Source organism: Drosophila novamexicana, unplaced genomic scaffold (genome assembly GCF_003285875.2).
Source record: "Drosophila novamexicana strain 15010-1031.04,08,12 unplaced genomic scaffold, DnovRS2.1 tig00000770-arrow-pilon, whole genome shotgun sequence".
NCBI classification, from domain to species: domain Eukaryota; kingdom Metazoa; phylum Arthropoda; class Insecta; order Diptera; family Drosophilidae; genus Drosophila; species Drosophila novamexicana.
This window is the reverse complement of record NW_020824821.1, coordinates 1,751,036-1,767,435: the sequence shown is the minus strand read 5'-3', so window position 1 is coordinate 1,767,435 and position 16,400 is coordinate 1,751,036. Positions and strand designations below refer to the sequence as shown.

Here is a 16,400-nt window from a genome sequence, read left to right as displayed (position 1 = left end):
GTCTTTCTTGGATATTTCAAGGGATATTTCGTAGAAAATCTAGAAATTCAATTTCAAAATTTAACGGTCTCCTAATTTCACTAGGCTGGGTGGTGCGATTTTACCATAAATTCAAGAGAAATACCAGGCGAACAGATATGCACGGAAGACAGACAAGCGATTTTTAATTGAATATTTTAACCTACTGTTAACTTACATGTCTGCTACATCGATTGTTAAGTCGTCTGTTAAGGAGCAATTGCCAAATTCAGCTAAGGTACCAGGAGAACAGAAATGCACAGAAGGTCACTAATATTGTTTCCAATGAAACATTGTGTTGCATACCCGCAAGGCGCGAAAATGTTATTCTGCTGTTGACTAACATTAATGTTAGCTAGGGAGCTGTTAAGCAGCAATGCTGCTAAAAAATCTTAAAACTTGAATATCTCTGCTATTTTTCGCCCGATTTCGAAGTGATTTATCTTTTTCAACTCGTACGGACCAGAACCTTTAATTCGAATTCAAAAATACTGGAAAATATCTAAAATTGATTACAAATGTAGAAAAACACATTTTTCAAATATTTTCATTTAATTATTTTTCTCCATATTTTTACAATTTTTGTCTTCTACTTAAGAAACATAATTTATTTCTTTAACATCTTCAAAATTACTGGATCTGTTAGTTCTAAGTTTTAATACTTATTTGTGTATTTCTATTTACATCCTGAATTTCTTTACTTCTATACTATAACTTATTTCTATATTGCTTAGAATTAAAGTGACTAATGCAGTTATTAATTAATTTTACTTAAAATACTTACAATTATTTTTTATTTTTAATTCTTCTATTATTTTCGCTAAAAATGCCTGTGACACAAATGGGAGTCATAATTGTTTTGTAAACTTTCATTAATTTCTAACATTTTTTGCAATATTAACAACACAAATGGTTTTTAAATTAATTTTTTAAGTTTTATATACAGTAATCGGATTTCTTTAAATAGTTTCTTATATATATACACATACCCCGGAGCTGCACGGTCCAGTATTTCTATTTGCTCTTATTACCTCGATGTTTACGTATTTTTATATTCTGTATTCATTTCTGATTTTCCACAGATTTTTCGTCGTAAAGCTTCATAATTCTCAGAGCGGAAATTAAAGTTTCATGCATGCAACTCTGAAGATACACTTTAATCCCAGGAGGATAGATTTTCTGAAAAGATTTAGAAAATAATAATTTAATAATATAACTCAATAGTTTTTTTTCCACTCTTGCCGGCTTAACAAGGGTAAGGTTTGTGGACTGTCAGTAAGACACTCAGCTATATAGACTATGTTTTCTTACTCTAATGGACTTCCTATGTCTTTAGAGGATATGTGTGTAGTTTTGTAACGGTTACTAATGAAAATTTCCACATGCAAGCCGCGCATAAAACGCCCCTTAAAAACACCGCGAGGTCTATCTCTGAAATTGGCTGGCTTGCCGGCGTTTCGTGCGTGTCGGATATAATATATGTGGACGGACGATGGGATGGGGTGCGGCCCCACCAAATGCATTTAATAAAATAAAAAATACTGATAATCACGAAATTTATAGGCGTATGCCAACACATCAAAGTCTATGGTCGCGGGGCAGGTCTCTCATGTAATTTAGCGGATGCTTATCAAAATGTAAAATCAACTTTCAATTCTAGTTGTTGAAGTCGTGGCTGGGGCTACGGGCAGGGGGCTGGGTCTGGGGCTGATGGGAGGGGGAACCGGGGGCCACAGACAAGAAATCAGAAACATGAAACGTGAGCAATAGGCAAACAAGCCAACGAGTGATATTTTGTGTACTCCATGTGCTCCATGTACTGCGTCGTGTTGTACTCCGAGTACTCTGAGTACATGGCAATAATTCTGATTATGAGAAATCGATAAAAATCAATTTGCAATTTGTAGACAGCGCGGCCGCACCCAGCAGTGCCCGCCCGAGGAATGCAAACAAACCAACACTCGATTAATCGATATTTTAAGCGCCTCGCAACTTTTAATTACATGTGCCTCAAATTAAACGCAATTATTTGTAACTAAATGCATGAAAAATTATACTCCCTGATTGTGCCACTTTAGGTGGGCTACGTGCTGTTGCAGGGGGGGGGGGGGGGGTTGCAAGTTGGACTTTTAGCCGCTTAGTCGCTATAATTAGAGGGCGTGCGAATGCCGGCACCTGCGCTGATGTGGCTTTTGTCGAAGAACAAAACAACAACAAAAATCGATTTAAAAATGTCAAAGTCTCTCCCTCTCTCTCTCGCTCTCTCTGTGTATCTCCCTCGCTTGCTTTTGCCACTAATGAATGCTGTGCAACAGGCCGTATGACGAGGGAAGTGCTGCGAAGTGCCTCCAAAGGCGTGCCAGAACCTGCCCCTGCTCCTCCTCACACTCCAACAAGCAATTTGTGTATTTTAATAGACAACATTAAATTCAGTGGGAACGGTTAGGCGGGAGTTGAGTGACAAGAGTCTGGCAAACGACCGGAGAGCAAAGCAACCGTCAATCTTCTAATGCTTCGAGAATGTTTTCAAATTTAATTGAATGACGCTATGGTGCACGCTGCACGTTCCCCGATCCGCAGTCAACTTGCAACTTCTGCCGTCAACTGCGAAAACTTTTGCACAAACATTTGGCCAAAAGTCCGATCGGGCCGTAAATATTTCAGCGCAGCTCTTGACCCATTTGTTTGCGCTCATGTTTGTTTGGCTTTCGGGTCGCCAAGGGGAATAAACAGGAAAAGTGCCAGAGCCATAAAAAGCGAAGCACAACAAGAGCCAAACAACTTACCAATACTCTATTTGTAGTTTAAAACCAATCGATCTGAATAATTGCCTATACCACCTCCAACAGAATCGGGCGTGGTCAATAAATTTCTACACATATATCTAAAGTGGGTATTCCGAGTTTTTATTGAATATATGAAGCTTTTAGACATAACAGTACAAGCCCAATATACCCCTTTTTCGTTTTGAAAACAGGGTATTCAAAAAAAAAATTGTTCAATTGGGAGCTTGACATTTGATCGCATTGCCGTCCGCCCATACAAAGTTGTCTGCGCCCGCGGCGGCTTCTCTTACATTTTCTGTTTGTGTACTTTGAAAACAACGCGAATAATAATAAACCAACGGCAAAAATTATGATGAGGGTCGGCCAGAGATATGCCAGCAAGGGATATCGCAGGACGTAGCCAACTAAATGGAAATTCAAGCATAGACCGCGTGACAGACCAGTCTCTTCAGCTGCAAGCCGGCTCGAACCCCATCTCATTCATTTAGTGCCAGACAAATGGTAAATGGTAAAAATGAAATAAAATTTCTAACTAAAATCTTGGCTCTTATATGCGGAAGTCCAAGTTCACGCGAGGTTCGAATCCAGCTCTGATAAATATTTTTTTGTTTAGCAGCCACATTATGTCTTTTATATCACAATCAGATTCAACTCGCTGCTAAAATTTTAATTTTACGATTCAATTTGCAACGCTTTCCCAGTAAACATTGCCTCGTAGCTTAGTCAACAATTTATCAGTTTTTTTTACTCGCTCAGCTTTGATTTTGGCTTGGATTGAGCTGGTTTTTTGTGCTCGCCAAATATGGCATAGATCTCCATTTGTGAGTGTGTGAGTGTGTGTGAGTGTCTGTAGTCACATCAATCACTGCCTGAGGCTGAGGCCGACTGACAAGGCACCCAAATACATCGGTATACGGATGATATACACCATATTGTATGTATACGGTAGATAGAGAGAGAGGAGAGCGGAGAGTGGATCATGGAGAGCGGCTGATACGATATAATCTTGAGTAAGTCGCCGACTTATCGCATATGTGCATTACATTAAACTTAATTAGTATTTTCGAAAGAAAAAAATAAAAATAATAGCTGCATGCTCGAAGGAGAGGCGGGTCGCGGGTCGCCGGTTCGTCGGTTCGAGGCCGGTTCGAGTCTGTGGGAATACGGCGTGGACTGCGTCTGATTAATGGAGCGTTTTGTTCACAATTTTTATGAATTTATTGCGGCACGTACAATAAATAACGCAAAATAATAAATTGTAAATTATGCAAACAACATGAAAAGTTTCAAATAATGAACGGAAGGTCGGTCGGTCGCTCGTCGGCGACTCTTTCAGAATTTATGGCCCATTGGTTATTCTCATTCATGGCAAAGAAATTTGCAAACCCGATTCACTTGAAACGCGCTCCATCAGCTCAGACAATTGCACAAAACCCGAATTCGAGTTGTTTGTTCAGTGTTTTATTTACTTAATTACAGCTGGGAATGGAAATGCAAATGGGAATGGGAATGGGAATTGCAATTGAAGTTCTAATGAAAATTATGCGACTGCTTTGAATTCGAGTCAACTTGAATCAACCCGAGTCGAGTCGAGTCGGGTCGAGTGGCCATTGAAGCGAATTTCGTTTGAATTATTGCAACGCCTTTTTGCACTGCATTCGGAGTAATGAGTTTTATTTTTATATTTATTTTTTTATTTGATTACATTAACGTGTCAAGTGTTGCTTGTCTGAGGAGCGGGCGGACGTGAGTGCCAAGTGAGTCACAGTCACACTCAAACTGAGCGTCCGAATCAGCAATTAATTTGGAAAGTCGCGTAGAGCTCTTGATGCGGCTCTGGATATGAATTTTAATTGGAAATCAACTAGGCCGAAGATGCCACAAGACATAACTCGCAAAAAACTGCATGCCAAAAAATTGCAAGCTGCTTGCAAAATGTTAACATGAGGATCCAGCTGTTAAATGTATCTGGTATTAAAAATGAGCTCTTGGTGTACAATGTGCGATTCTATTATTGAAAAGCATTTTAAAAATAAATAGACAAGGCTAAATATCTACATACAAAATACATGCCACACAATAACAAGCTCCTTGCTAAATGTTAACATGGGGATGCACCTGCTAAATGTATATGGTGTTAATAAGGATCTCCTCAAGTTGCAAGTACTGGAACGCAGTTTAAATATAAATATTTTGGGCCAAATATATACAAAAAACATGCCACACAATTACAATCTGCTTGCAAAATATTAACATGAGGATGCGCCTGTTAAATATTTTTCTATTTAAAATGAGCCGAAACTTATCGCGTCCACTTTTACTTTCCCCTGTCGTTGAGGTTACCCTTGATCTGATATAGCACTCCAGTGTATTTATGATCTGGCCGGGTCAAAACAGATCTTGCAGCACTTTATCTGGCGCTGGGGCTTGACTTGGCTGCCAGCAGTCGCTCAAGATTGATGGTTAGGCCAACACACACTTTCTGGCTGGCCGAGGGCTCCTTTCTATCCGACAGATTGAACATTTGGCAATGTAGCGGAAGACTAACCTGCGGCCCGAGTGGCAACATTTTAAACGCTTTAATGCCAACACTTAGCTGCTGCCCCGCCCACTTCACCGCCTGATGAGCCCCTTCAGCAGACAATGGCTCATTTGCAGACGCATCGGCAACGAAAAAAACAATTTTACAGACCCGCTAATATGCATTGTACATTGTACTACGGTTGAAGCGGTCGTATACCACATACACATATTTTTTATATGGGGGCCCATTTCAGCGCACAATGTGGGGCAGGCAATGCGGTCTGCTTTCGGTTGCGCGGTGCACTCAGCGAAAAATCCGAGTTCTAATATTTAAGTTTCACTGGCATGGAATTCAAAATCTCAGTAGATTTCGCTCTTGAAAAAGAACACATATAAGTTACATATTTGTAACTATACCAACTTCCCTCAATCATTCGCTTGGCTAGAGATCAGAAGGTACTGATCGATTCCAGCGCAAAATAAAACAAATAAAATAAAGAAACTGCCCAAAAGAAAAACAAATATTGCAAATAGTAAATTCACAATCTGATTTGCAGGATTCAGATATTTAGTATTCTGTATAAATATTGCAGTGGATAATATAAAATTCACATAACTGGATAAAACCGATCAAGAAATTCAATTTGAATCTCAATGTAACAAAGTAGGAATAGTCTTGAATAAAGTATGTTTTTGGGCAGTCGCTTGATTTAAGTGCAAATTGTTAATTTCCGACTAAAGCTGTGAAAATGTGATTTACAATTTTCTGAACTTGTTTAAATGAAGTCTTGAATTGAAGTATTTTTGAAAGTTCTTGCAAAAAAAGTCAATTTCATTTTCTAAGATTAGGCATTGCATATCGCACTAAAGAAAGTTCTGCTGAATTAAAGCAAAAAAATGTGAATTAAACCAAAAAAGAATGAAAAATTATTTTTTCCCGCCAAAAGCTGTGAAAATGATTTACAATTTACTCAACTTGTTTAGATTAAGTCTTGAAAGTTAATTCAATTTTCTGCTGAATTTTGAATTTAAGCAAAAACTGCTTGAGTTTTTTCGCCGAGTGTGAGGCAAGTGTGATTTACAATATACTCAATCCACATGGGCAGTTAAGGCAGAAGGGTCCGCGGTGTGAGAGATCGTAAAGCCGAAATACTCGTGTGTCGGCATTGGCATTATCTGTACAAGCTCTCCGGCAGAACCACTTTCGTTAGCTCGTAAAACTGTCTATAAAATGCAATGATAATAAAAAATCAGTCGGCCAACGAATTTGTAGGCCGACTGACAACCAGCGACGACTCATTCACATTTGATGAAGGGGCGGGCACGAGAGTCGCCGTCTGAAAAGCGATCCCAGCGGACGGCTGACTGGTCCTCATCCTCATTTCTATTCTCATCCTCGTCGTCGTCATGTGAATTTGTAGCTGAAGTCGTGCCCGGGCATTCGCTGTGCTTCAGCCCCTTCGTTTTTATTCTCCTCGACGCCGAAGATGACGCGTCGTCGTCCTTTAGTGGCACTTAGAGCTGCAACTGTGCCCTGCTCCAGACCTGGGTTCCGTTTGGCCATGCCACAAATTCCACTGTGTGTCTGTGTGTGTGCAAGCGTATCGCCTTTCACGTTGCCTTTGTAAATTGCTTTTTGAATTTTGTAAAAGCGAGCACACAGATACACACACACACACACACGCAGACAGAGAGACGAGCCTCATAAAGCGACGCGTTGCTGCTACAAAATCTTTTATGGATTTCTTTACTGGACTCGTTTTTATTGTTAGCCCGTTCTGTTTTGTTGTTGTCACCAACTGTTTTGTCGTCATCGTCGTCGTCGTCGTCGCTTTATCTACACGGATCCTTTGACATTTGAATAGTTCATTAATTTCGCAAAAGAAAGAAAAATACTTTTCTTATACTCTCACACACACGCAGCACACACTTTGAAAGTATGTCTTTTTCTATGCAACATTCTCCTTTGTACGGGGCCAGGCCTTTGTTATTGTTCATCAATTTGAAAGGCAACTCAGACACGACGATGTTTTCGTCTTTCAACCTACCCTCCTTGCCCTGGACCGATTTCATAGCCGCAAGGTACCTGCCTATTTTTACCTTTGGCTCCTTTCTGGCTACTGGCTGCTGTCGTCCACTTCCGCAGCATCGTCTCCATAGTTTCCTTCTCTCTGTGAGTTTTAATTCATGCCGAGTCCAACAGGAACAATTTTCCCGTTTCTCATTGGGTTTACTTTGTCGTCTCTTGCTTTTTCATCTGGATTGATTGCCGTTCTGCATAATGGCAATTTATTGCCATTGATTGAGCCTCAACATCTTAAAGACTTCGTCAACATTTAAGAGGCTTTTTCCTTTTGGGAAGTGAAGATAGCTTTTGGACAAAGATCGCACGGGGAACGTTAAATAAAGTCCATATATGCCTTCCTACATACCATGCACATATGGCATATGAATATTCATTTTCTGTATTTACATATGCATATATATATGTTTATGATGATATATACACCCAACTTGTCATGAAGGTTCCCCTATAGGATGTTCAGATTGAATACATTTCACTTTTTGCCCTTGTATGATTGGAAGAATTTGCCACAAATAATCCGGAGTAGAGGGAAGAAGCGTACCCGCCTTTTATGTTATCGTAGCGATGGGTTTAGGGTATATTGTGGTCGGGCACTCCAGTCTATTTTGCCCTTTGACTTAGCATGAATTTCAGTTGCAATAATGAATGACTGGCTCACTTGGCCATCGAACGTTATCTTCTGCTTGACTATTTAACATCATAAAAACATTAGACAACAAAGAGAAAATCAATTTCTGGCCTGTTTACTTTTGGATTAACTCTTTCGTAATCATTCACATTAAAGTATATATCAAGTGTTCAACTTTTCGCAGAAACCTGGTCCCGAGCAACAACAAACAGCAACTATTCTGCTTAACTAAAAACAACGACAACAAGAAGAAGAGCTGCGAGTTATCTGGCTTTCTGCACAACTAAGCAGCCGGCTGAAAACAAAGCTGGCTCGAACTGGAAAATAAAAAAATAAAAGTTAAACGAAGCACTATACAAACATTTTCGGGGCAGTCTGCTTCTATTCACGGAGCTAGCTTGGATTTCCTAGAAGCTCTAACCGAAGAACGGGTCGCACAACACGTACAAAAACAACAATAGCTGGCCACAGCCTCGTTATACCCAGACACACACACACACACGTATATGTATTACAATTTTAGTGCTCTATTTTCAATGCTCGTAACTCTGTCCGCTGGGACCTCAGCCATGTGGCCAGTTCTCATGTTGCTGTCAGAGATGATTATGTATTAATAAATGTACAATATTTCGGCATAAAACCCAGCAAAAAAGAAACGCCAAATGTAGTTAAAATAGCATTTTTGGGGTCGCCTCTGCAGAGCCCAAAACCTTTTCGTGGCAGGGGGGCTTGGGTGTGTGCGTGAGTTTTGGCCATTCATGTTGGGCCCTGTCAGTTGTGTTCAGCCTTTGACCATTTCCAGCGAATCTCTGGGTCGTATCCATTTATAAATTGTACATTTTACTTGGACATCATGTGAGCATTGGGCTGTGTTTTGTTCGGGACTCAGTTTCCTTTTTACATTTTTGTGCTCCGCTGACTGCACATCCAACAAAATAAAACAAACTGAATTTTAAATGATTGAATGCTTTAGGGAAGAGATTGTGACTTTTATGGTCTGGTATTCCAGAACTTCTTTGAGCTTTACTTTTTTCGCATATGAAAAGTTCATAACTAGGTTTGTCTCATATATTTTAAGGCCAGTTTCGATTTGCCATTTCCACTTTTTCTCGAAGCTTGTGTTCCCCGTCTAATTGTCTCAAACAAAGTTAAAATTGTACATTGATTAGCCCCTTGTAATGCAAACTTATTTTCGAAGCGAACTGGCTCGGTTAAATTATGAAATCAGCTGTTCAAAAATAAAATCATCTCAATCTCAATCAAACGACTTAACAAAAATGCAAAATATATTCGAGTTCAAAGTGGAACCAAATCTTGAACATGAAGAAAAGTGTAATATGTATTTAGTAAAAGCCTTTGCCTTCATACGTAAAAAATTTAATCCAAACGCGAGACACTGCCTCGAACCACAGACCTTGTGCAGCCCTCGCCAGGATCACGTTTCCTTTCAGCAAACCGCAACGTTCCAGTTTAAAGCAATTATTTTCTTTGTGCCTGGACTTCGACTAAAGGGCATGCGGCGTTCGGCTAGTCCCGTCGAGCCATTTATCTTGCTGCTGATGTTTTATTGTCCTCCTCTCGGTGCGGGCTGTGTTGACATGGAGCGTAGAGAACAACAGGAACAGGACGTGCTGCTACTGCTGCTGTTGTTGTTAAGGGGAAAAATGTTCAAAGTTTTCTTTTGAACAATTCACTTTGAAGGCATAAATTATGCCTTCAGTTTTTCAGTTCGCATGAATTGTTGTTGGCTGTTGCTTGTCAGCTTGTCGCCCTGCCAGCTTCTCCTATCCCCTTCTTTTTTTTCAGCAGCTTAGCTCGCCTGCTCTGTGCACAAAGTTTGGGGCCTCGCTGCAGCCCCTCGGCATAAGAAAACAATCTTCAAGGGTTGTCTGACAGCAAAGCCTGCCCTACCAACTGACTGACTGAGGGACTGACTGTGCAACTGCCTCCTGCCCGTCCTGCCTCTTGCAAGTATTGTGGCTGCTTTTGGGGCCTGTGTGTTATTAATTTGATATGCAACGAAGCGTTTTTTTTTCAAGTTTATATTGTTTGTTTTACTTGAATACGACGAGGTCTCGAGGCCAGAGCGTCTTCAAGTGCCAGCCGGCACTCCAAACTCTTCGTTTTCTTCATCTTCCTCTACATCGGTGAGCCACTCGAATACACGATATTCATAAATTTTGATTTATACACAAGTTTTCGTGCACGACTCTCCAAAAAGAAGCTCAAACAATAGTTTTTCCATTCTCCTAAGACATCTTTGTGCCTGCCTTAGTCCAGGGGAGGAGGAGGGATGTGAATCGGGAACGAGGAACGAGCTGCTTATTGTCATGCATATTGTACGATTGTTATGTGAATTTCTACATACAGTAGACATTTGATTGTCAGAGCTATTTCTTAGAATTGTTGTTTATGCGTTTTCTTCATGACAGCAATTTTCAATTAAAATCGCGCCACGACTCGCATCGCATCGCGGCACCTCAAGAGGTGTGGCTCCGCCGCCCAACTTGGTTAATTGGTTGATTGATCCCAAATTGTCATTACGAAAATATGTGAGAAATATTTCAATGTGCTTGGGTAAACACTTTCAATATTGTACTCAATATCTAGCTATTTTTTGTCTCTGAACAGTTGCCAAATCGATTAGAATTTCTTTTCAGACACTCCCTATTTTAGAGCCCTCTGCCCAATTTAGTTGCCTTTGATGCTTACCCTTACATTACACTTAATTCACAAATCATGTAAGGAGTAGAGATTCTTGATGAGTGTTAACAAATATATACATATATGTAATCGGAACTTTCGTTGGAAAACAGATTTTTTGTATGCATTTATTTTTGCTTTTCAAGATATCACATAGCATATACGAATAATCGAATGGAATTGGAGTTTTTATATGTAAATAAATAAATATGTATATTGCACATTGGCAGGGTATTTAATCTGTGGCAACCCTAAGATAACATTTCTTTCCTGTGCTTGTTATTTTTATAATTCTGGACTCACTTGCGTAATCCATTTATGGCATATGCAGCATATGGTGCACCTACAACAACAACAATAACAAAAGCAATAAGCAATTCTGCTGAATCTTCAGCACATGCTGTTCATATCGCACTCTCTGGTATATATATATTCCCACATAGCTTAATAAGTATGTATGTGTGTATGTCCCAGCAAGTGCCGGCAAACGACCTCGGCTTGACTACTACTACTACTACATACACACACACACACACGCACACACACACACACACATTTTTGTAAAGACTGCAGCATAAATGTGGCCTGGTCCGCGTCCAGAGCCGATTCCATGGGCCCCGGCCTTAGACCCGGACTTCGTCAGCCGAAATGGCATCAATATCGACATTCGTTCGGGCTTAAGTTAATTACATGCCGGTCGACGCCTCGTTGTATAAATGTGACCCTCTGTGCGTGTATGTGTGTGTATCTGTGTGTGTCTGTTGTGGTCCAGCTGTGCGCTGTGCCACAACTGTTCAGAACGACCTTCCCAAAATGGTGTTTGTTGTTGTTGCTTTTGTTGCTTTTACTGTTCTCTGGCTACTGTGACACGCCCGTCCAGTGCGCAGGTTCGACTCACCGATGGTTTCCCAGGCGGCTGAATAAAGAGTGAGATCCGAACTGCGCAGGCTCCCGCTCCCGCTCCCAAAGGAACCCACGGGAGCTCTATTTGGCGGCCTTCCAATGAACCTGAAACGGACTCAGCAGCAAAAAAACTCCCCATCTAACCCCCTCGCTGCCCCCCACCAACCCTCGCCCAGCTGTCCCCGGTCTGGTTCGGCTCATGAAGTTACTCAGACATGCATAAAAATGCCGGTTTTATTATGTCGTTCGGATTGTGTGTGTATCGGTGTATATGTGTGTGTGTGTTGTGGGTGTGTCGCCTCTGCGTGTCCTTCGGTCGTCTGGCCCCGTCTGGGACTCTGCATTCGTTTCGTAGACGAAGTCGGAGACGTTTTTAAGGCCGCCTTTGACTGGTTACCCCGTCCGCCCCTCCCAGTGTGCGCTGCCCAAAACTTTTTATCTATATTTTTTTTTACTCTTTGGTGTAGAAAACTGAGGCAATTTGGCAGCCTGTGTAGCTGCAGTTAGGCCGCCGCCCACACGGCAAATGCAGAGCCAGAGACTATGTCGTAAACTGGGCCGTCGTCCTGCCCCGCCCCGCCGCAACACAGTCAGATCCAACCCTTGCCTGAAGCGAGTTTTATGTAACAGTCCTTTGCTCATAAAATAAAATATATATATTTGTATATCTATATAAAATGCTCGTCTGTGTGTTTTATTGTTGGCTTTTATCCTTGGCCCAACTGTGTATGGCCATCCCACTCTCGCACACACTTTCACACACACTAACACACGCACACGCAGACTGTTTTTTATATACATATCAAAAAGATATACATACATTTATTACACATACATATTTTTGAAATATGCTTGTGACTAATTTAATTTATTTGCCATTGTTGTTTTGGGAATTGTGGGATTTCCTCTGGCAGCTGCTTTTCTAGGTTTTCATTGTTGCTTGGAAAATTCTGTACAGCATTTTGTTGCTGCTCTCATTTTGACAATTGCCCTGCCATTGATTCTAGTTAGACTTCACTTTTGTTGCTGTTGTTGTTGTTGTAACGAGCTGTGACCATGAGCGTTATGGGAATTTTCAAAGTTTGGTTGTGTTATTCGTTTTCTTCTTCTTCATTTGTTTGTCCTTTTTTCTTTTTTGTTCTAATAAATTGCTACAATTTTGTCATAAAAATGAAAACTTTTACAATTAAGAATTTACTTTTTTATTTACGAGCTGCAATTTCTGTGGCATGTGCCCTCCCTGCCTGTTTGACACTGCGACTGAACGGAAACGGAAATGGAAACGACGAACTGTAACGGAAATGTTGATAAATTAGCGCCATCTAGAGTTTGCTAGTTATGTGGTTGTCTTATGATAATATATTATGATAAATATAAGGCTTTTACTGTTTGGATTATGCTTGTTTCTTTGGTCATTTGCCTGCCTGGCAATTTATTTATATTATTTATTTATTAAATGGTCGATGAAAACGAGTGTCTTCCTAATTATTATATTATACTATATATAAATGAAATTATAAAAATTAAGTGCTAAAAGGCTAATTAGTATACACAAGTTTATAATAGCATATTGCCCTGAATTTGTTCTTATTGTTGAATATGCTAACTAACTTCAATTTCAGCTAGTAAATACCCAATCTGTGCAAGTTGATACCAACACAACTATATAAATGAATGTGTATGCGTGTGTGTGAGCGAATTGAATAATTAAATTTACTTTCATTGTGCATTGCACATTACAAAACATTTACCAAATGGCATATATCAAATTTTCCAATCTCTTACCGGCACACACAAACGCGCGCTCACACACGCACACACAGCATTGATTTTAGCTTTATGCATATTTTATGCCGCTGGCAAATGCCAGCCCCCGCCCACAGAGACACCCACACGACCTTCGCCAAGCCGGAAAAAAGATAAAATATATCTGCAATTGTGTGCGTGTGTGTCTGTCCAATAATTTAATGTGCATGGCACTGCCAAAATATGCAAAGAACGACAACAACAAACGGCACGTCGAACGATTGAAGCTAACATAATAAATTGACTTAAAAAAAGCAATAAAAAATAATTTAAAAAAAACTGAATGAATGAAAATGTACAAAATGTAAAAAAAAAATTGAAATTAAAAAAAAAACAAAATAAAATTATTTGTAAATTGCGCTTTTCGTTTGCTGGCAGGCAACTAATTTATGGCATTTACAAGACGACAACAACAACATTTTTGCACATCAACAATTTCCACTGGTTGCTGCTGCAAATTAGCCAGGCAACACAACTGCAACAGCAACAGCAACTGCAGCAACATTTTTTGCAGCAGCCGCGTGCATAAATTTTGCAACAGCCACAAAAAGAACAACAACAACAAGAAATGGCAACTGCAACTTCAAATGATTTGCCTGCTGCTGTTGCTGCTGTCGATGTTGCTGCTGTTGTTGTTGTTGTTTTAGTTGTTGCTGCTGTTTGTATCTGTCGCTTGTTTTTGCTTAAATTATAGACATTTGACTGGCCGCGTGCAACAGCATTTGGCATGCAATTTTTCTTGCTTATTTGAATGAGTGACTCGCATTCGCATTCGCATTTGCATTTGCCTTCGTTTTCGCATTCACATTTCCTAGAACTTCCTGATACTCTGTCAACTTGGCGGCTGCCTTTACATTATTTGTAATTAAGCAATTTGTTTCGAGGACGTCGCAACATTTCCGCTGGCCAATTGATTCACCAGCCAGCGTTCTGTTCTTGTAACGGATGTATCCGTTTTGGTCTTGCCACATGCCACACGCAGCAGCAGAAGCAATTAGTGACAAGTGGCGGCCCTTGACCAAAGATCGCGACAAAGTTCTTGCAGGGCGAAAAACTTACAGTCACTCAGAGAAATAGTCAAGGAACTTGTAAGCAAATACTTATTTCTAGAAATTTATTTTTTCGCACGAATATCCTGAATTTCCACTTGGACACAGAATTGAGTTTAGCTTGCAGTTTTTATCTAAGTGTTTGTACATATAGGGAAGCAATTTATGCACATTTCGAATGATTTCATTTGCGACGACGTTTGCGTCCTTATTGACAACTTTTCAGGGCTTGCAACATTTTCCTGTCAATATTGATTTTTCATTGCCAACAAAAGAAGCAGCACCAGCAGCAGCAGCAACAATAATAATAATAATAATAATAATAATAATAATAATAATAAAAAGAGCGTAGAGAAATATAATTGGAATTTGAAATTGGAAATTGGATATTTTTGCAGTGAAAAGACCGCAAAAAAAAGAAGCAAATAAACGAAGTCAAAAAGCAGCAGCACCATGCGAGTATGTATTTGATTTTGATTATTTATTCAATGAGCGTTCGGTGTTGTATTTGGCTTTATTGTGTGCATGTCCAGCGGACAAGTGAACCAAATGGAAGCAATGGGATCCAATGGGGCACCAATGACTACCCCCCTGCCCGATGGTACGCACATGTCTGCCATACATTAGTCTGCCAATAGCCGGACGCCACACAAAGGCCAATTTAATTTGAAGTACAACAAAGCTGACGGACTGACAGACAGACGGACAGTCAGCAAGAACTTGGAATGGACAAACGCAAATAACTCAATTGAAATTGCACGAAATCGAAACTAAAACTTGAATTAAAACTAAAACTAAAACTAAAACTAAAATGGAAAATTGAACCTGCTGTCGTTCAAGTTGTGCACAAAAATAAATTGGAAAAGCATTAAAAGTTGTTTTTGCTCTCCCCCCTCACCCTCGCCGACCCAGCAGTTGGTCGCTATTCACCAACTGGTTTCAGCTTAGAGGATAGTTAAGTGTTTATATGAAACAAAATAAAAATAAATCAAATAATAGCCCAGACAAGGGCAAACAACAAGGGAATATTGCAAAAATACAGAACGATATATAAGGGCAACTGTTTGATCCTAGACCACTATGCAAATTACTGAATTACCGGGGCAGGGTTAGCGCAATTATATGAAAACCAGTAAGAGTGCTCCAATCAGGAGTGCTCGACTAGGAAATACCCTGAATACCACGATATGCAAGTAATGGTTAAGAAACGTAGAGCAAAACTTATATGTCCTTCTACCTGTTACATAGGCTTCCGATAGAGCCTTATACCTGTTTTACCCATTTCCATTGGATCCACAATATAATAATTGGTAAATTGCAGTTAAACAAAACAATGGTTCATAAAAGCGGCTCCACAAATTTGTAAACAAGCGAAAACTTGGCTTTGCCCTACAATGAGTCGTTTAAAGGCCGCATGATAATTGGAATATTCAGATTATACAAATATAAAAACTCATTCGTTAGGCAATATGCTAAATATTGTAGCTAATATACGAGTATGTAAATATTTTGATAATCTGACTGACTTCCTGGCCGTATAAACATGATATGATAAAATATCAAGTAAAAAACCAACTTGAGTCAGCTTTATATAAATGCAATACAAAGATGTAATACGATCAGCTGTTGTGGAGATGGCACAGACGAAGAGCTGATACCCTTTACAGATTGATAACATTCACTTTAGATATTGAATGTTGTTGACGATGTTGTGTGGGCTGCCCTTCAATACCTTTTCATTTGCATGCTTATGTAAGTAATAGCCTAATTCCACTATGTTTAAAAAAACGTTACATTTTCGAAATTCACCTTTTGCGGTTCCATCGGCAAGTGTCCGTTGTCGGTAACATGTAAGTGGAATAAGTACCGCTTTTTTAAATAAACAGCTGATCGGTTTG

General features: G+C 39.8%; 1 protein-coding gene across 1 annotated transcript in view; it reads right to left on the bottom strand.

Annotated features, from left to right (window-relative positions):
- Window positions 1-871: 871 nt before the first annotated feature.
- Window positions 872-16,400, bottom strand: part of LOC115763775 (nuclear RNA export factor 1) — a 69,530-nt gene continuing 54,001 nt past the window's right edge. Inside the window, exon 4 of the transcript XR_004017951.1 lies at window positions 872-1,197. The gene's annotated coding sequence lies outside the window, so the exon portion shown is untranslated. The remainder of the gene's footprint in view (window positions 1,198-16,400) is intronic.